The following is a 19482-nucleotide window of genomic DNA, read 5'->3' as shown; positions in this document are numbered from 1 at the left end:
GCTTTCAAAAGACACACTGGAGGAAGTCAGCCAATTTCTGCCCACACAACTTCCAAGTGACGTCAATGGGAGCAGGGCTCGCAGGTCTCTAAGCAAGTTTTGGCTCTTTATGTGAGGGTTTTTTTTCTTTCTTTTCTTTCATTTTTAGAAGAACAACTGCAAAAATGATTGCTCTCAACTCAAATTACACAATTTGTTCTTTTCTGTACCCTGAGTCAGCAACAGGCATTATGGGGGAAAAATAAAGCAAGCTCCCTTTCATGCAAGTCAAGTAAAGCTGGACAGTGCTGCGAAATACAGAATATTTGAGATTCTTGAAGGGATTTTTAAGCAACGTATTTGGGGTTCTGTTGTTGTTGTTGTTGTTGTTGTTTGGTTTGGTTTAATTTGGTTTGGTTTGGTTTGGTTTGGTTTGATTGGGTTGGTTTTTTGAGACAGGGTTTCTCTGTGTAGCCCTGGCTGACCTGGACTTGCTCTGTAGACCAGGCTGGCCTTGAACTTTGTAGATCCACCTGCCTCTGCCTCCTGAGTGCTGGGATCAGACAGATACCTGGATACTATAACTGTGACTTGAACCCTAGATTTTTATCATGTCTATAATTAGTAGAATGTTGTCCCGCGCCCAATGTCCCACCAGCAGGAAACGCACGCGCGGACACACGAATCCTTATTGTAGCTAAACGTTTATTGAATCTTAAAGAGAGGCCAGGGACGCCGGCATGGCACGGCTTATATACACCCTAGCGCGGCGCATCTACACCTGATTGGTCGCTTACCCATGATCTCATTAGGCACGCCCCGGAGTGGGCAAAGACCTGGCACGAAGGCACTCTTGCACATGTGCACACAGTTAACTTCCTGAAAGGAAGTCGGCTGGCGCGGCAGAGGCCAGCGCCATCTTGTAATGGCAAAGCTATTCCGGCCTTCCACGTGGGGCGCAGTGGAAGCCAGCGCCATCTTGTGGTGGCGAATGTTATAGTGGCCCTCTACAGAATGTACCTTGGGCAGAGCATATGTCGAATGTGTTTTAGAGGACTTCTCTAACGAGAAAATATAGCTCGTTTGGTTCCCAGCTCTTCTGTCACGGTAAAGTCAAACAAGACAAAGACTCTAAGGAGAATAGCTCAGGCGTGAGGCTCTTCACATAGGGAAGGCGTGTGTTAGCTCAGTCCACATAGCAGCTCCCTGAGGCGGTGTTGTTACTGCTCAAAGTTGATCAAGCAGCACTTGGACCTCAAACCAGGCTCCCTGGCTTCAATATCTACATTTCTACCCAGGAGCTTGTTTTCCTTTTTAAACAGTTGTTTAGCTGGGGCCGGAAAGCTGACTCAGCAGAATTACGGACCTCTCTTGTAGAGGACCCAACTTTGATTTCCAGCACCCACATCAGGCAGTTCACAACTGCCTGTTACTCCAGCTCCAGGGGATCTGACGCCCTCTTCTGACTTCCACGGGCACCTGTACCCATGTACACAAACCCACACACAAGCCAACACATGGTCACCGAATTTTGTCTATCTCCTTTGTAAAGAAATGCATGTACGGATGCCTGATTACTGTAGGTCTCAAGTAAAGTCGATTACTTGGTAACCTGAAGCAATGATGCACAAAACAATGTTCAGCTCCATCTGCTCCTCCTGACAGACATGGAATTAAATAACTCCCACCCATCCCATCCTTGCACAAGCTGTCTGAGCAAAGTCTCTCTCTGAGCAATGTTCCTGAGGAAAAAACAAACAAACAAACAAGGGCTTGTCCCTTGCCTTTGTGGAAAACATTTGAACTTTGTGGTGTGTGCTTTTTCCTCTGCAGCACACTTCCTCCAGGAGCATAATGCAAAGAAACGCAGTACAGCGTCTTAGGACAGGGGCATGGGAAATGCCTCTGATATTTGGGAATCTCTCAGTACATTTTAGGGATGATGTCAACACAGGGGAATTTTGAGCCGTCGGAATTTCCACTGTAGTCTGCGTTCCCCAAACTGATCTAGAGATGCTGTAATGGACATCATCTAAACACTGAGTTCTCTTTTAAAAAAAAAACTGTAAGGGAATTTAGTATTTTGTGTATAAAGACTGATCCATTTGGAAGAATTGGGGGATGGAGTTTAATGCTATTGCTGAACTTTTCACGAGCGGTCGGGGAAATTAAAAGTGAGTATACTGAAAAGTGTCCTTAGAAGGATCATTGCAAAAACATTAGAAGGTGAAATACAGGAGAAGCAGGTCAGAAGATAACTTGTGATTTCCCAAGGCAAAGTATAATACAAATCATAAACTGATTATTGTGGTTCCCTTTTGTATTTCAATAAAACGTCTTTTTCTAAAAAAAAAAAATTTACCAACTGAGTAGGAGGCCCTCAGGATTAAATTGTTCTCCTGGGTTTGTTCATATCACACTAAATGTCTTATTTATATTTAAATACCACATGGAATGGGCAGGAAGCTCTCTGTTTAAACTGGACCTTTTCAAGGTTGTTAAGGCCAGAATATTTGCTCTGCCAAAAAATTAAATCATTGCAAAGTAGAGAGAGCCCCTGGCCTTGTGGTAAATCAGAATAAGGAAATGTATCCACCTGGAAATAAAACAGATGCTACTCGGGCACCCACACCCCAGGATCTGATTAAAACCCCTCCTGACAGACACAGAATGAGGTAAATGAAATTTAAAGTGAGAATCGTCTAGAACTTCCTTCTCCACAGCACGAAGGTCATATTAATGACGCGCTTGCTCTCAAAAATTGGGTTCCTAAAAAGTCTAGACATTCTTATAAACAATAGGTTGCTTTGATTCACTCTCTTCGTGTGCAAATGGGCACTCTGATAAGATAGAACAACGGTACTAAGCCTTCCCTCAGCTGCAGGCTTTCATGTACCTACTCATGTTGTGGCAAACCTCCCCACCATAAAATTATTTTCATTGCTACTTCATTTTTCTACTGTTATGAACTATAGTGCAAATATCTGATATGCAGATATCTGATATGTGACCCCTGTGAAAGGGTTATTCGACCCCCAAAGGGGTCTTAACCCACAGATGGAGAACCACTGAAATAACATTCCTGACCAACTTCCTTGCAAAAGACCCTGCACCACCTAGAGATCTTCTAATAACACATTGGTTCTATTAAAACTTTATCAAATACTATATATAAAGTCATCTTGAAGTGTACAAGGGCATGATATTATTTTCCATCATGGTGTCAACAAAACTGTTAATGCATTTCTTTTTTTTTTCTTTTTCTTTTTTTCGGAGCTGGGGACCGAACCCAGGGCCTTGCGCTTGCTGGGCAAGCGCTCTACCGCTGAGCTAAATCCCCAACCCCCAATGCATTTCTTTATTTCTCTGTATTTTGTGGCACATGCAGAGATCTCCAAAGAGTCTATGCAGATCTAAGATCAGAGACCATGTTCCTAGCCTTCTGTATAAGTAAAATATCACTGGTACACTAACCACAAAGGAATGATTTGCCCCTTATGTATACTAGTTTTGCCTGTTTTCTATCACTATAACAAAACACCAGAGACAATCGGTTTATATAGAGAAAAGGTTGCTCCATGGGTTTTTTAGTTTCCAGTCCACAGTGCAGGAAATCTGTTGTGCTTAGTCCTCCAGATGGGAGAGGGAAAGCAACAAAGGAAGAGCTCATGGCCTAGGAAACTGCTTACCTCATCTGCAGGAAGCAAGGTCACAAAAAGGAGGGATGGGTTGCCACACGCCCATTCAGAAGCAGATTCCCAGCAATTGAAGGACCTCCCAGAAGACCCCACCTCCTAAAAGCGCAAAGTACATATGAATAGCGCCATCTACGGGAACCCAGCCTTTCTTTCCTGGACCTTGAGGGAAACATTCTCCACGGATAGCATTTGCTGTGAATAATAAAGCATTTGTTCTTTGTAAAGCTAAGGGACAACGCGTTTAGAAGTTCTAGAAGTCATATGTAGGACAGGTTCATGGGCACATAAACTGGATGGTACACAGGTACCAAACACACACACAAGCACACACACATACACACACAGACCATACCACACACACACACACACACACACACACACCACACACACACACCACACCACACCCATACACCACCCACACACACACACACCACACACACACACCACACCACACCAATACACCACACACACACAGCACACATGCCACACACACACAAGCACACACACATACACACACACCACACCACACCACACCACACACACCACACACACACAGTACACACACACACCACACACACATATCACACACACACACCACACACACACCACACACACCACATACACACACACACACACACACACACACACACACACACACACGTACACTCCCACACCAGAGTGTCAAGCATCATTTCCTGCTCTGCTGTCCCCATCTTGAATGCAATAATTTTTGGACAAGAGGCCTTACGTTTTATTTTTATACTAAGAGCTGCAAATTATGTGGCCAGCTTCAATTACATTGGCATGTTAATGTAGCAAAGACAAAAATGTAACTTAGATATGAAATTAAAAACTAACCAAAATGCCACTAATGTATTTGAGAATTTTTTATTTCCAAGGAAGATATTCCACTTAGTAAATATACCTGGAGTTGATTTGATTTTTGGTAAAAATAAAAAAACACCCCAGTGCTTTAGAGTGATCCAATGTTCTAATGAGTTATATGATGCATAGTCATGATTGTATGTGTACATAGATACAGGGCTCGGACAATGAATATTTAAGATTGATAAGTAATTATATAGAAAATAAATGACAAAGCAGTTTATCAGCTTGTACAACCTTTGCCCTTAGTTACAGCTAAAACTTAAAAACATTCAATTGATTTCTTCTCACTATAATCATTACATCGTTCCTTATCTTTCAAATTTTTCATATTTATTTATTATTAAGTTCTTACAGTCTGTAAAAGTACTGTACATGTGCCGTGCCAGGGCTGATCGTAGCCAGAAGGCAGCCCCAAGCCCCGGGGGCTGGAGGCTTTTGTGCAATCTGAGCACGACTGGTCTTGCCTGCTTCTCCTTCGTTCTCTGTGTGGGTGCAAGGGCAGAGGGAGTGGGCCAACATGACGCTGAGCGCACTACGCAAAAGCCAGCATGAATCCCAGGCCTTTTCGCCAACAGAAAGGATCGATTGTGTGGCTAGCAGCTGGAATGTACGCAGATCACTTTTGGAGTGGCGTTAGCAGGCATCGTTCTACTGGTTTGCTCGAAGAAAGGCAGAAGGATGAGAATTTGCTTGCCCTGGGCTTGAGCCGCCCTCTGATTATCCTTCATTGTTAAAATAATAAAAAAATAAAAATAATATACCTTCAGAAAGCTTCGGCCCTGTTTTCCCAGTTGGAAGCTGCTGTTTTCGAAGGTATCTGCTTCCTTTCCCCGCTGCATGGAAGTCGGCAGTTCAGAATGCGTTAGCCAAAGCCACAGGCAGTGCCAGGCCCAGAAGAGTAAGGACAATAGATAGCCCTTAAAGGTGGGGCGCGGCTCAAAGGTAGAACGCTTGCCTGGGGTGTCTGAGAACTTCATTCCCAGCATCAGAAACAATCAGCCCTGTACAGAACGTCTTGAATAAATCAACAACACTCAGGAGAAAAAAATGACAGGATGATGTTTGACAATATTTAAACTTTAATTGCGTGATTTTCAAATTTTATAAATTACACAAGTCTTTACCCTTATAGCGCTGGCTACAGTCTTGGAAACCAGGGGCTCTAAGCTCCATCTGCGTGGTGGTATTTGGCCAGCGTCCTGTCCAGCAGGGTCTGTGTTCTGGCAATCCTTTTGTGAATGTTCGCATTTTACACGGGGTCCCTTCACACCAAAGTCTATGGCTGTTGCCCAGTCACTCTCATGACCTGGGGTGCATGCGTTGGGTAAGAAGAGACTCAGGGGTCTTCCCTGTGCCTCGCTATTGCTTTCAAAACACATTTCCACTTCTGACTTCGCTCGATTTAATGAGATTCCACGCAGCCCTTTTAAAAATAAACCTTCCATACCACTTCTCCCAGGATGCCGCTGCAGATATATGGGTTAATGAGATTTCTCTTGAAGCCATGTACAATTTTAACCTCCATATTAGAGTTGTTATGGTAACCAAATCGATCTCTGATTCGCCACCTACCTGCTCTCTCCAGATGATGAAAAATCTCTGGTCAGAGATGCAGCTGCATGAAAACAACTGTGGGATTATCATCGCAGAACCTGGGCTGCAGCTACCATTACTGTTTATAGATCACGGAGACAAAAGGAAACTGCAAGCCAAAGCATCTCGAAGTCAACATTAGCAGACACAGGGTTAGGTTCCTCCAACCAACACGTATAGATGTCGGGAACAGGTCTAAGTTGAACGGCTCAAGTCAAAGCCTCCAGCAGTTTCAGAGTGCATTCTGAATACCAGCTATTCCCCTGAAAGAGCAGGTTTTGATCACTTGGCACTCAAATCCCTGACAGGTGCGGTGTTTCTGAGCTGTTAGCAGGAACCACCAGTGTTCAAAGATGTCTCTAGAATAGCAAGGTTGAGCCTCCAGAATGCCTTGATCACATTGTAGCCAATAACATGGTTTTGTAAACATGAAGAAAGTTTCCTAAAGGTTACTCCATACCCTTGGAATATTCCTGATCATTGGTCTTTATAATTAAGCTACCTTCTGGTGTCAGAAGCATGACTGAAAGGCTGATTTTAAAAACTGGGTTTGGGGCAGTAATTATGTAGTATTACACTGTAGCCTATACATGCAGATCACTGGAGGAAAATGTTTGTGATGTAAGGATTTAAAAAAAAAAAGTAAAAATATTTGGCTTTGAGAAAGGAGTCACTAATTACAATGAGTATCTCATTAAAAATACTCTTTACTTGCAAGAAGGCTGAGAAGACTCTAATTAAGTCATAAGCTGTCCCTATAAATAATTAGCTCTGGCAAGAAAATTCTAATGGCCCATTAAATTTTCCACACCCACAGCTGTTCAGGGGAAAAATATAAGCAAAACCCAATTGCCCTGATTTCAGATGAGAGGTAGACTTTCTCCAGCAACCCAGTGAGGAACTTTGCCTACCCCGGGGAATGTGTTTCTTTTTCCCCATGAGATGTGGAATTCTTGTCTGTCATAAACAAAAATAGGTCTAACCTTCAGCAAATAGGTCTAGCCTTCGGCAAATAGCTTCTCTACCTTTGAGCTTACTTTCAAACCAGTATAAAATGAGTGACCTATAAAGTTTAAGAGAGTCTTTAGATGCCTGTACAGGTTGGTTCAGATAGAGATGCCCATTTCAATATTTATGTTTGGATATGACTTTTTACCATGTTAGCACTGTTTTTATGCTTCTACTTTTGGTGCATGTGAGGATAGATAGTCTCTCTTGGGGCCAGACACTTTAGACCTATATAGAAAAACCACAAACATCCAAACTTTCTCTGTTCAATGTGGTAGCCACAAGTCTTTTGAGAGTTTTATGGAACTGCTGTGGGGCTCTGAAATGTGAGTTATTGAAAACATTTCAGGAGCTTGCAGATAGAGAGGAATAATTTTACACAGGCTATTTTGACCATCAAACAGTTGCCTATCAGAACTGTTAAGTCTTCCTACGTGCTTTGTATTTGCAGTTCGCATAATATTCATGGCAGACACCAGAGGTGCAAGAGTCCCTTTGGATGTGGGAGCTCAAAGTTCACACAATAGTATTTCTGAAAGGAAGTTAGAGGGTTCTAAAACCATCAGATTTCCTATCACAGAAGAGATACGAAAGCAGATGTTAGTGCTTATAGGGGCCCAATGTAGACACACTTCCTTATTTTGATTAAGTACAGCCTATACTTAAGTCCAATATCAGTTGCAAAATATTCTCCTTCGAATTTTGAACGTTCTAAAGCAAGTTGAGGGTGAGAGAAGCAAATAGTAGAAGGAGAGAACTCAGAGGTCAGGCAGGACAGCTCGTCAAGGGTGAGAAAGAATATTCCAGAAGGGGAGCAGAAAATTAACAAGCCTAGAAGAGAATCCACTGAGAGTCTCTGAGAAAGTGACAGTTGAGCTGTTGGGAATAGTAACATCTAAGAATGACTTCCAGCATATGAAGACTTGTAGGCACGACTCAGTTCAATGTCGTAGAAATAGACTTTCAACATTCCCACTTACAAAGAACTGCAGACCAAACTGAAGAGATTATTTAATTGGTGTCAGAGCCAGATCATAGGGGATGAGGCAGCCATCATTTTAACCTGGGCCTACATGTTACCTGCACACTGACTCTAGGTGGGAATCCATGAGGCAATCTGAAGCAATTGGCTAATCTACACTTCAAACTGCCTTCTGACTCACATCACATGAACGGCAATGCCAGGCATTTATTGAACACATCTGTGTTAATAACTGTATAAGAACTCTGTAATTTTTAATCTATAGAAAATTCTATAAATTATTTTTCTTTCTCTCCTCTTACCACAACAAAGTTTCCCTCATCTTACCATGCTAAGTTGATAGATAGATAGATACATACATACATAGATACATAGATACATAGATAGATACATAGATACATAGATACAGATAGAGAGATCACAATAAGACTCTAAATCCTGGGCCCCAAGCCACACAGCTAAAAGTACCTAGACCCAAACTCAGGCTGTCCCAATCAAGGATCACTGCAAACGTTGCCCGAGTCCAGATGTCACCTCACATATTCTCTCTTTGGCCACATTTATTTCTTTATCTGTCATTCCCCCAAAAAAAATAATCTTCCCAGAACCCTAAGGCTTGATTCTCTGGTCTCTGTGGAGCCACTCTTCACTCAGTAAGACACATTCCTCCTGCTTCTGAGCTCACCAGTCTTCTACATAGAATGAGTTCGCCTCATCTTGAATTCCAACCTTTATCAGGATCTCCCCCTCTACCAGGTGTTCCAACTCAAGACATTGTTGGAGCATAAAAGGGAAGAATAATTTCCCTTCCTCCGTTGATCTTCAAAATTACGAGCAATTATTTGGCTTTAATACAGCTCTAGTTTTCGTTGACATCTTTGATGTCCTTTGCTTTCCCTTTTTAAGTGTTCTTTGAGGAAATTTGTTTCCATGACAGGCACTTCCTGGCGCCATCTAACGTCTCTTCATGGCATCCTTTTTATCACGAGAGTGATGAGCTTCTGTGCTCCCTGAAACAGCAAGTTCCTGGCTGACCATGACTGCATCGTTTTCTTTTTTACCAAAACACATACATCAGTGGCATGGTGATGGATGTGCTTTCCAGAGTAGACCAGAGAACGGTGTTACTCAGAGATCTTGGTAGCCCAAGACTGCCCTGGGCCATTTATCTAGACTTCTTATAGCTCTTACTGAGTCTTATTTATGTGTCAGGATGATGTCAAATTCACCATCCTTCTGCTTCTGCTTCCAAAGTGTTAGGATTACAGGCAACTATTGGGACCCGGGCTTGGACATAGAGCTTTAAGTCTTGTCTCTTCCTCCTCCTCGCACCTAAATCTTCCATAATGGCATGTTCTGAAGCCAATGATTCTCAACCTTCCTGATGCTGTGACCCTTTAATATAGTTCTTCATGCTGTGGTGACCTCACTGGCACCAGTGGTTCTGCTTCCTGACCTCAGAGCTCTGCCTTCCTGAAGCCCAGAGTCCTCTGCAGCTCAGCTTTGAATCATAGCCACGTTGAATGATGCTCTAGGGGATTTATCTCCATTGTCACAGACATCAACACTCAGTGCTTGGGCTTCCTGATCTTTATTCCAGTGTGTACAAGTGTTAAAATGGAATCACACATTCCCCAGTTGATAAACATTGTTGGTTTTGCAGATTCGAAATTCTTTTCCATAAGAGCTACACAAATCTTGATGTGGATGCGTATTTCCATTTCTAACTATCCTGGTGGGGACTTATTGGGTCATAGGTAGAGTGTGTTTGCCTCAGAAGAAGAAATGGCCAAAGCACTTCAGTTCCTACTAGCCATTCAGGAAGCTTCCAGAGTTCCCATATCACTGACAATACTTACTATCACAAAACTTTTTAATTTAGCTGTGCTTGGAGGTGTGTCTCATAGAGTACCTCATTATAATTTTAATTTGCATTTGTATGGGAATGTCAATAACTATATTTCTTGGGACAATTAAAAATATAATTTGAATACAGCACAATGATCTCGTGTTACAACTGAAGGATTTTGACAAACATACGCGCTCTTCATAGCGTACACTACATAAAGAATACACTCTGTCTGACCTCCAGAAGGCTCTTTAGGCCATGTCCAATCTCCCTTCAGTGCAATTAATCCTGGTTCAGTTTTTCCCACTCAGATTACTTTTGGTATGTTATAGAATAGTATGAAAGAAAACAGAATAAACTTTTTTGTGGTTGGCCCTTTACCCTAACTTGGTGTTCTTTGAGGGTCATTGGAATTGCAGTGTCTTTCTGGTTTGCTGTCCCTTGGATTCCCCTCTGTACCTTCTCTTCCTCTGGATGAAAGCCAAAGTTACCTATTCTCTAGTTGGTAGCCATTTTGGATGGTCTTAGATTTTGTTAATCAGGGATAAAGACTCTACAAACCACTTCTGTCCATGTATTTTTGCATAGAAACATTTTATTTCTCTTGAGTAAAAAAGCTAGGGGTAGAATTAAGTCATGGAGTAGGTAAATATTTACTTTTGTAAGAAATCACCAAGCTATGTTTCATTCTGCATCCCTCCCCCCACAATGTTTCAACTTCAGTTGCCCCACAGCCTATCCAAAGTCTGTCCAACAGTTTTTACGTTTATCTTTCCTGGTGGGTGTACAGTAATAAATCACATTGGCTTAAATTGTCATTTCCCTCATCCCTAATCACACAGCGATCACCATCTCTGTATCTTCCTTGTAAAGTGCATCCTCTCAAGCCCTCTGCCTTCTTTTGCTGAATAATCTGTTTACTACTGAACTGTCGTTGGTATATTATTAGGATTATTTTAACCTTTTGAATATACCTAAAACACAAAATATTATAACTTCATGGTAAATGTGTATGTTTAGTACAATTTCTAATACATCTTTCTGTGCTTTATATTTTATAAGATCCAAATAAATGTCTAAAGAACTTTTATTTTTAAAATTAAATTTTTGGTCTTCTGTATACAAAATCAATTATTGCTCTATTTTCTTCTTTCTAGTTTTCATTTTCATGCTTATAAAATGTGTTATTGTATATAGTATTACAAATTATCAGTGCATAACTCTGCTTGCTATGTATGCAACCCTAAGAGGCTAAGTTTGAATCCTCTGTACCACATAAAAGCCAGACATGACTGCACATATCCATGCCCCCAGCACTGGAGGACAGAGATAAGCAGATCTTAGACTCCTGCACAGTCAACCTAGTCTAGATAGATACATTTTTGTCCAGGTAATTCTTCTGTCCCAAAGAAGTAGGCAGAGAATGACAAAAAAAGATCCCAACATCTTCCTCTTGCCTTCACATGCACACATACGAACAGTGCACACACACACACACACACACACACACACACACACACCAGCACTCCAGTGTATCAGTGTATTCACTACACACACACATACACACCAGCACCCCAGTGCATGCACTACACACACACATACCAGCACCCCAGTGCATGCACTACACACACACACACACACACACACACACACACACATTACTATTTGAGTATGTACACTAATACTTATCTAACATTGTAGCATTATTGCATTAACTTTGAAAATCAAGCAGTCCTCTGGCGTTGTTCTTTTCCTTGGTGTTGTGGCTTTTTCAGGATCTTCGTATTTCCATACATATCCTTAGAATTAAACTTACATATTTCGCAAACGTCTGAAAGAATTTTTTTAATCTTTCTGTGGTTTTAAAAAAAATTTTAAAGAAATTTTTCCTTAGTGTTCCAGCTGCTGAAATGTCCTACCTAATAATTTCCCAGTGGAGAATATTACACTATTTTCCGTTCTGAAGGTTTTTCTCATGTCTCTTAGCAAGAATCATCATCTGTTTACTCATTACATTGACCTTTTTCTTTTAAACCATTAGCATGGTGCTAATAGTTAAACACTTTGTCTGAGAGTTCCCCAAAGTGTCTTTTCAGATCTGCCCCATTAATATTTTACTTTGTTGTTTTTCATTAAAGATGAACTAAACTTGTGTTTCCCCAACATCTAGTAGATTATTTAGTTCTGTGGGGTACTGTAAATATGTCAGTATGCTTACGAACTCAACAGTCTGCATGTTGCCACCATCTTTCTACCAGGTGACGAACAGATTTTCTGCGGACATGTGCAGATTATTGTTTGATTACAGTCTTTAATGAAACTTATTGCAAATATACTGTTTCTCTTCTCTGAAGTTCCTGCTTCAGGATCTAGCCTCGGCTACACAAACACCCTGCCTGCCTCCTCCGTTCGAGATCACTGCGTGCATCACCTACAAGCTACTGTGTGAGCTCTTTCTCTTGGGCGCCACAGCTCTATGCTCAGCATCTTCTAGGCTCTAAGGCAGTGACTGGAATACTTTGTTAACTTTTTCAATAATTTATGGCTGGGTGAACCCTTTATTGCCAATTACTTCACTGTAGCTGAGACTAACATCTACTCATATGAACTTTATGAGTCTGGTGGGGACATATCAAGCTTCAAACACGTTCTTGATTTCTCACATTCTGTGTCATCTCTGAAGGAGACCCTCACACAGTGGGCCACACTGCAGCCCATGACCTTGCAGATATAATTTTTAAGAGAGAAAAGGGAGGCCTGTGTTAGGACGAGCTAGAATGGAGTGGTACATTTTAATTTGGGCATGTTAGTAAGGTGAGCCGAAGCGAGTGGGGGTTGGTTACTAGACTTCAATTCTTTCACGGCTGGACCTCCGTGGTCAGCCTCAGGGGGAGGAAGTGGCCAAATAAGGGAACAGTCCTTGGCGGTGAGCTTTGGGAATGTAATCTAATGGTTTTAGTAAGGCAGAGGGAATGGGTTGGGGGCAAGGCCTGCCAGAACCATGATTGTCAGGCTGAAGCTGACCAGAGTCCCTTCCATCTCTGAATCCAAAAATAACAATTGTATTCTTTTCCCAGTACTAGACCCCCGGTGACTCCAAAGCAGAGTCAAGGTGTTGACAAAAGTAGGGTAGTATTCCTACAAAAATGAGGTCCATGCTAGGACACTGTTTCTTAAGGGAGCTTTAGAAATATTTAGAATTTTGCTTAAAGGATACTCTTCTTTTAACCATCAGCAGACATTCTCCAGTGTGACTTTTGGGTATGCCACAGAGATGCTGAAGGTAAAAATATAGTATCTCGGGGATTTGAAGGCATCCTGCTTCTGGTTGGGCAGGGACTAGGTAGAGTCGCATCATGTCTGAAGTAGTCCGAGTGGTACAATGGGTAAAAATGTGTCTCATCAGGTTGGCCCCGAGGTTCCAGGGAGGGTGGTTTTCTGTTGTTTCGTGTATCCTCCGTGGTCTTATGAGGACTTGGGAAAGGGAACTGCCCTGTGTATTTGTTTAAAACTGTCCCCAAGATGGCTGATCCCAGTAGAAGGAAATAGGGAAGGACTGAGTGTCTTTTCCTGGCTTCAGGTCCACCGAGTGTGGAAGTCATTGCCCAGGGCACCATTGCTCAGCTTGTGGAGAGAGCCCTGCATGTCTGCTTGGAATGAAAGTCCTCCATGGCAAGAGCACCAGAACAGACCAAGCTGGGCCAGTCTTCCCACTGCTGCCACCGAACACTGACTTGTCTTTTAAGTTTTCAGTTTCAGTGGGGAAATAAGGGCAGCAGATAATGGCGGCTTTGTTCAGTTTGACCTGACAAGGAACACAAGAAGTTTTTGGGGAGGCTCACCTAAGGATCCCATTAGCCAGATATTACAACTGTAACTCCAGGGAGATTTTTTTTGTCTTGTTTTGTTTACATCATGAAACTTAGTAAGATATAATATGTAATATGTTATAGTGTGTGACACAAGACAATATGTGATGTATCATGTATAACATACATATCATATTATATAATTAAGTAATATAAGTATAATTATAGAAATTTAATAATTTGTGTAAATATTACATTTGTTTATTTAAATATAAAAATTAAATGACACATATATTAGTAAGTTTATATATAGATGATACGGCTACCAAATACATTTAAAATTACGTCATCTACACAGTCACGTCCTTGCTCTGAACCTCTGTCAATGGACACGTGTAAACCTGTTGTTCCTCAACGTGATGTAGACTCTTCTTCACCATTGCTGCACTCTCAGGAGCCCCGTTGGGCTGTGCTGTGTTCATTACAAAAGAAGTCTTTAGGCTAAATACGCATTTAAATACTTTGTAGCCAGGAACATCCCCAGAAGGAGGAGCTTGAATCCTGCCTGCTCCATCCACTAGCTGAGAAGCCTTCACCTTCTTGTGAATCACTTTCTGTGAGAAATGGTTTTTAGGTTATATCTGCCTCCCGAAGGAATGGTGCGAACTGGAGCTAACAGGCACAGGATATTACAAACACAACATCCTTACCTCTCCTGTTTACTACAACAGCTACAGTTCACCTGATGCTTGAAATCAGCTAGCTCCTTCTGTCTTCACCACAGAGCCCTGAGGCAAAGGTTGCAACCCTCCTCTGACAGACAAGGAACCAAACTCGGTCTGGGTCTCCACCTCTAACCTATTATGTGTGCTGCTCTCTGTTTTCCCAGGTGACAGGAGAAGGGTCCTTCAGTAAAGGTGTGCTTAGCCTTAGCCTGATCTTCTGTAATCAATAATAATTCCATGAGGATATTTTTTGAGTCATTCAAAATTTTCGTTTATTGAACGAGAACTCAAGATTGTAAAAGGAGGGACTTGTGGGCACACTCGGTGAGTGGAGTGCCTGCGTCACAAGCGTGGGAACGGAGCTCTGATTCCAGGCTGGGGGTGAAACCAGAAGGAGCCCAGGTTCACTGGCAGCCGCTCTAGCTGAACAGTCAACTCTAGGTTCAGTGACATACACACACACACACACACACATACACACACACACACAAACATACACACACACAAACACACATACACACACATACACACATACACACACATACACACACAAACATACACACACACAAACACACATACACACACATACACACATACACACACATACACACACAAACATACACACACACATGCACACATACACACACACAAACATACACACACATACACACACAAACATGCACACACAAACATGCACACACACAGAGATATAACACATACACACAAACACACATCACACACAAGCATACACACACAGATACAACACATACACACACACATACACACATATACACACACATACATACATATACACACACATACACACACATACACACATATACACACACAAACATACACACACAAACATGCACACACACAGATATACACATATACACAAATACACATCACACACAAGCATACACACACAGATACAACACATACACACATGTACACACACATACATATACACACACACACGTACACACACATACACACACTCACACATCTCAAAAGAGCAATGTTAAGAGTAAGAAAAGACATCTGACGTTAACCTTTGGCCTCCACATCCACCATATAATATATGGTTATATATAATCAACATCTAATATGTAGGTGAGCAAACCACTGCTTGCTTGCTCTCCCTCTCTATCCCCTTTCTCACTCTCTCCCTTTCTCTCCCCACCTCTTTCTCTCCCTCTCTTCTCTCTTACTTTCTCTCTGTGTCTCTCTCTGTCTCTCTCTCTCTCCCTCTCTCTCTCTCTCACACACACACACACATAATTGTAATAGATATCAACTACTAGAAATTGTATCTCTCCTGCTAGAACACAGAGAACGCTCACCCACTGTAAGGGGAAAAAGTTTAAACATTTGCCATCTTGACTGATACAAATGACATTAATTTCCTTGCATGCTCTTTTGTTTTTCTTCCATCTAAATACATGGGCCTTCTTTCTTGATTTTTAGACAAGCCTGTTGAATTCCCGGCATTCTTGGACTCACCCTAATTTTTTTTTTACCACGTAGTCTCTCGACAGTTTGTTTCTTTGATCCCAGTTTTCAGCTCCAAAGCTTGCATGATCGTCTCCATACATGCAAACAATTTGCCTTTCAAATTCTGAGCAGCCTCACCTCCTGAAAGGCCAGGCCAGCTCTTCCCTGTCATCTCTGCCATGCGTGGACTTTTCAAATGTTTCTATCCCTCCCCACAGCAAGGAAGGCCTCGCTAGTCTAAGGGTGTTTCAGAAGAAAGTTACCTTAATGTCAGCAATCAGAGTTAACTTATCAACCCAAAGAAAAACAACCACAACACACAAAGCTCTAGACTCCTTTTAAATACCAGTTTAGCTCGAGTCTGTGATTTGGGTTACTTTCCACTTCTTTTAAGAGCTAAACACAACCTAGTAAAGAGAGGTCTTTGAAGTGTGAGCTCGTTGACCATTTCTGGCATGGAGCATCCAACCCAGCTGAACGCGTCTTGGAAGCGGCTCCAGCTTCATCAGCAAGTGCTGGGAGATGACGTCACTGTGGGATTTCAACCGAACTTTATGTTCTGGTAAACAGTGCGATGTTGCAGTTACCACTGGTGGATTCTTTTTCCCCTGGGAAGCGCCAGCAAAGCTCCTTCTTCATGTGCAGGCCTCATTTGAAGGGTAGAGTGGTGCGAGCCTGAGAGAGGGGTGGCAGGTGCTGAGGAAGATGGTTAAAGACTCTGTGTGTGGAGGGCCACGTTCTTGGTTAGCACCACTCCGCTGTGAGCAGGATGCTGGGGGAAAAAACAAAAACAAAAAAGGAGTTCCTTGGGAAATAAGCTATTGGGGAAATAGGCTCTTACTTGGCCTAGTCTCCCACTTTGGTGCTCATGTATAAACAATTCCATATTAGAGATAATGTAGGTCAGTTTGACTTAAATCCTTTTCTTAGATCAATAATGCATTCAGGAGGCTGTAGCTATAATCTTGAAAGCAACGGCCACTCCGGCTGAAATGATAATAATGAAAGAATCCAGCAGATAGTTATGCAAGCTTTACCCTAAATTAAAAAAAAAAAACAAAAAACAAAAAACAAGAGAACATTGCTTGTCACCAAACTAGAAACAGAACAGAAATGCTAGAGTTCCTATAGAAATAAGTGCATGAAAAATCCCCTGCTTACCAAGCTGTCTCCACTGTCTGTTTCCTCAAATTAGAATGTTCATAGCAGAACGCATCCCACCAGAAAACTTGTTTGCTTCCCCCCCCACCTCTATCCTCTCCCTCTCTCTCTCTCTCTTTCTGTCTGGTGCACACATGTGTCTGTGTCTATGTTCCCATGCGCACACACCCGTGTGTGTGTGTGTGTGTGTGTGTGTGTGTGTGTGTGTGTGTGTGTGTTTAGCACTTCAGGGAACACTACAAAGTTGTTTACAAAACAGGTTTTCTTCAAAAAAACCAAAATTAATTTGGTAATGAATATAAATAAATAAATAAAAATTATCTCACAATACCATTCTAATTCCTCAAAGAAAGCTAAACCAGGTTTCAAAATATAAAGTTATACTGGTGGGGTAGCTTGTGAGCACATCACAGTTTAGAGGAATAGTGCCAGACCCCATCAGCCAGCTCCTTTCGTCTGTTCCCAATGTCTATTTCTTCCTACAACACACACACACACACACACACACACACACTATTTTTTAAATTGTGAATTTTATTTTCTACAGAGTGAGACACACACCTAAAATGATAATAGAACCATACACAGGGTGGTTTCTCTTGTCTACAGCTCTTCCTTTCTTTGTAAGGTAACTCTCGCAAGTGAGTCTCACCTGACTAGCCCTCATCACTGACTCCAGCTGCCTTTTCCTCTCAGGCTGTCTGCCTCTCTCACAAGTCTGTTGCCTCATAGAAGGCTTTGGGTAATACAGGAGCAAACATGATCCAGAGTGTTATTTTACAGAAGTCCCGGAGGGGGTCATGTATCCTGAACGACAGAGGGACAGAGAATGAGATTTAGATGTGAGGTTTTGCAGCTTTCTTGGCCCTTAACAAAGCCAGGGCGCAGCTGCCTGGCTTCCTCATTTGGTTTGGTGTCCTGCGAATCCCCAAGCAGAAAACTCATTCTCTGATTCATGTGTAAGTACGGAAACACTTCTAAACAGCCAGGTTGACTTCATGTGTTATTTTTAATGTCCTTATCCTCCATTAGCACTGATAGATTATTACTACCTGGATAAGAAGTATAAGAGAGCTCTCTGCCTCTGTCTCCCTTTCTCTTTCTCTCCCCGCCCCTGTGTTCACATGTATGTGTATGCGTGCATGCTCGTGTGCGTGTGTGCATGTCTCTGTGTGTGTGTGTGTGTGTGTGTGTGTGTGTGTGTGTGTGTGTGTGTGTGCTCTGTGTCCAAGACTCTCACTGAACCTGAGGCAAAGCTGGTAATTCACAAGCTCTGGAGAGCAGCGGTCTCTCCTCCCAACTCTCCTTGTCACAGGCATCCGTGGCCTTGCATACACTGGACTCTCATGGGGATGCTTGGGACTCAAACTTGGGTCCATGCTGATGCAGTGCCCATAGCTCCGATTGGTTACCCACTGAGCTGCCTCCCTGGCACTCCTGGTATCGTTCAAGTTATGTAACCTCATCCAAGTGAATATCCATGGAGGGGATCATTCCTTAGCAAGAGTTTGTTATCTGTTTCAGGAGCAGTTCACCCAAAATGGATGTCTATTCTAACCCAAACGCAGAACCAATCCTATACAGAGAACTGAAAGTAGCGACATTAAGTACAGACCGTCTTGAGAAACAGCCTACGCCAGGTCCACATCAGAGCATGACTCTGTTTCTCTTCTTACCTGGTAAACTCACAGAAAAATCAGAAATACTTTTCTTTATAAAATTTGGGGGTTGGGGATTTGGCTCAGTGGTAGAGCGCTCGCCTAGGAAGCGCAAGGCCCTGGGTTCGGTCCCCAGCTCCGAAAAAAAGAAATTTAAAAAAAAAAAATTTGATGAGGCAGAAAACCCTTCCCCACTGGTCATCAAATGGCGATGCAGTATGATTTTACAATTCGGTCCGTCTTAGAACTTGGCTATGTTCTAGCTCCCTGTGATTTCCCAGAGCCAACCACTTGAGGATTTTTGGCTGCTTGCCTCTAGTCAGGCACAGATGCTTTTAATAAAGGGGGGGTAACCACCTTCTGGAGACATCCCTGCTTTACAACACTCAAGAAATATCAACACTCTTTTATTAACAAGAAGAAAACAATTGAATAGCGAACATTATCTGTGTATCTGCTTTTTATCCCTCTTTGTGCTACATAAAATAGACTATTTCTCATGTTAGAGAAAAGTCTACCACAAGCCTAAATCTGCAAGGTAGCCCAGGGGATCCCAAGAACATGCCTGCCCTACAACTGAGAAGCCATATTGAGGTGTAATAATTAATAAAAATCAAATTAAAGGATAAAAATTAACA

At 42.2% G+C, this 19482-nt stretch overlaps 2 protein-coding genes across 3 annotated transcripts in view; both read left to right on the top strand.

Annotated features, from left to right (window-relative positions):
* Positions 1 to 19482, top strand: part of Pde7b (phosphodiesterase 7B) — a 318757-nt gene that overhangs the window by 50034 nt on the left and 249241 nt on the right.
* LOC134484962 (histidine-rich glycoprotein-like) overlaps positions 1 to 19482 on the top strand; it is a 41868-nt gene extending 22386 nt beyond the window's left edge. Inside the window, exon 1 of the mRNA XM_063280802.1 lies at positions 1 to 19482. This exon is cut by the window's left edge and continues 22386 nt beyond it. The gene's annotated coding sequence lies outside the window, so the exon portion shown is untranslated.

The sequence above is a fragment of the Rattus norvegicus genome, chromosome 1, assembly GCF_036323735.1.
Source record: "Rattus norvegicus strain BN/NHsdMcwi chromosome 1, GRCr8, whole genome shotgun sequence".
In the NCBI taxonomy this organism is placed as follows: Eukaryota; Metazoa; Chordata; class Mammalia; order Rodentia; family Muridae; genus Rattus; species Rattus norvegicus.
The sequence above is the reverse complement of the archived record's forward strand: the minus strand, read 5'-3'. Positions and strand labels throughout refer to the sequence as shown.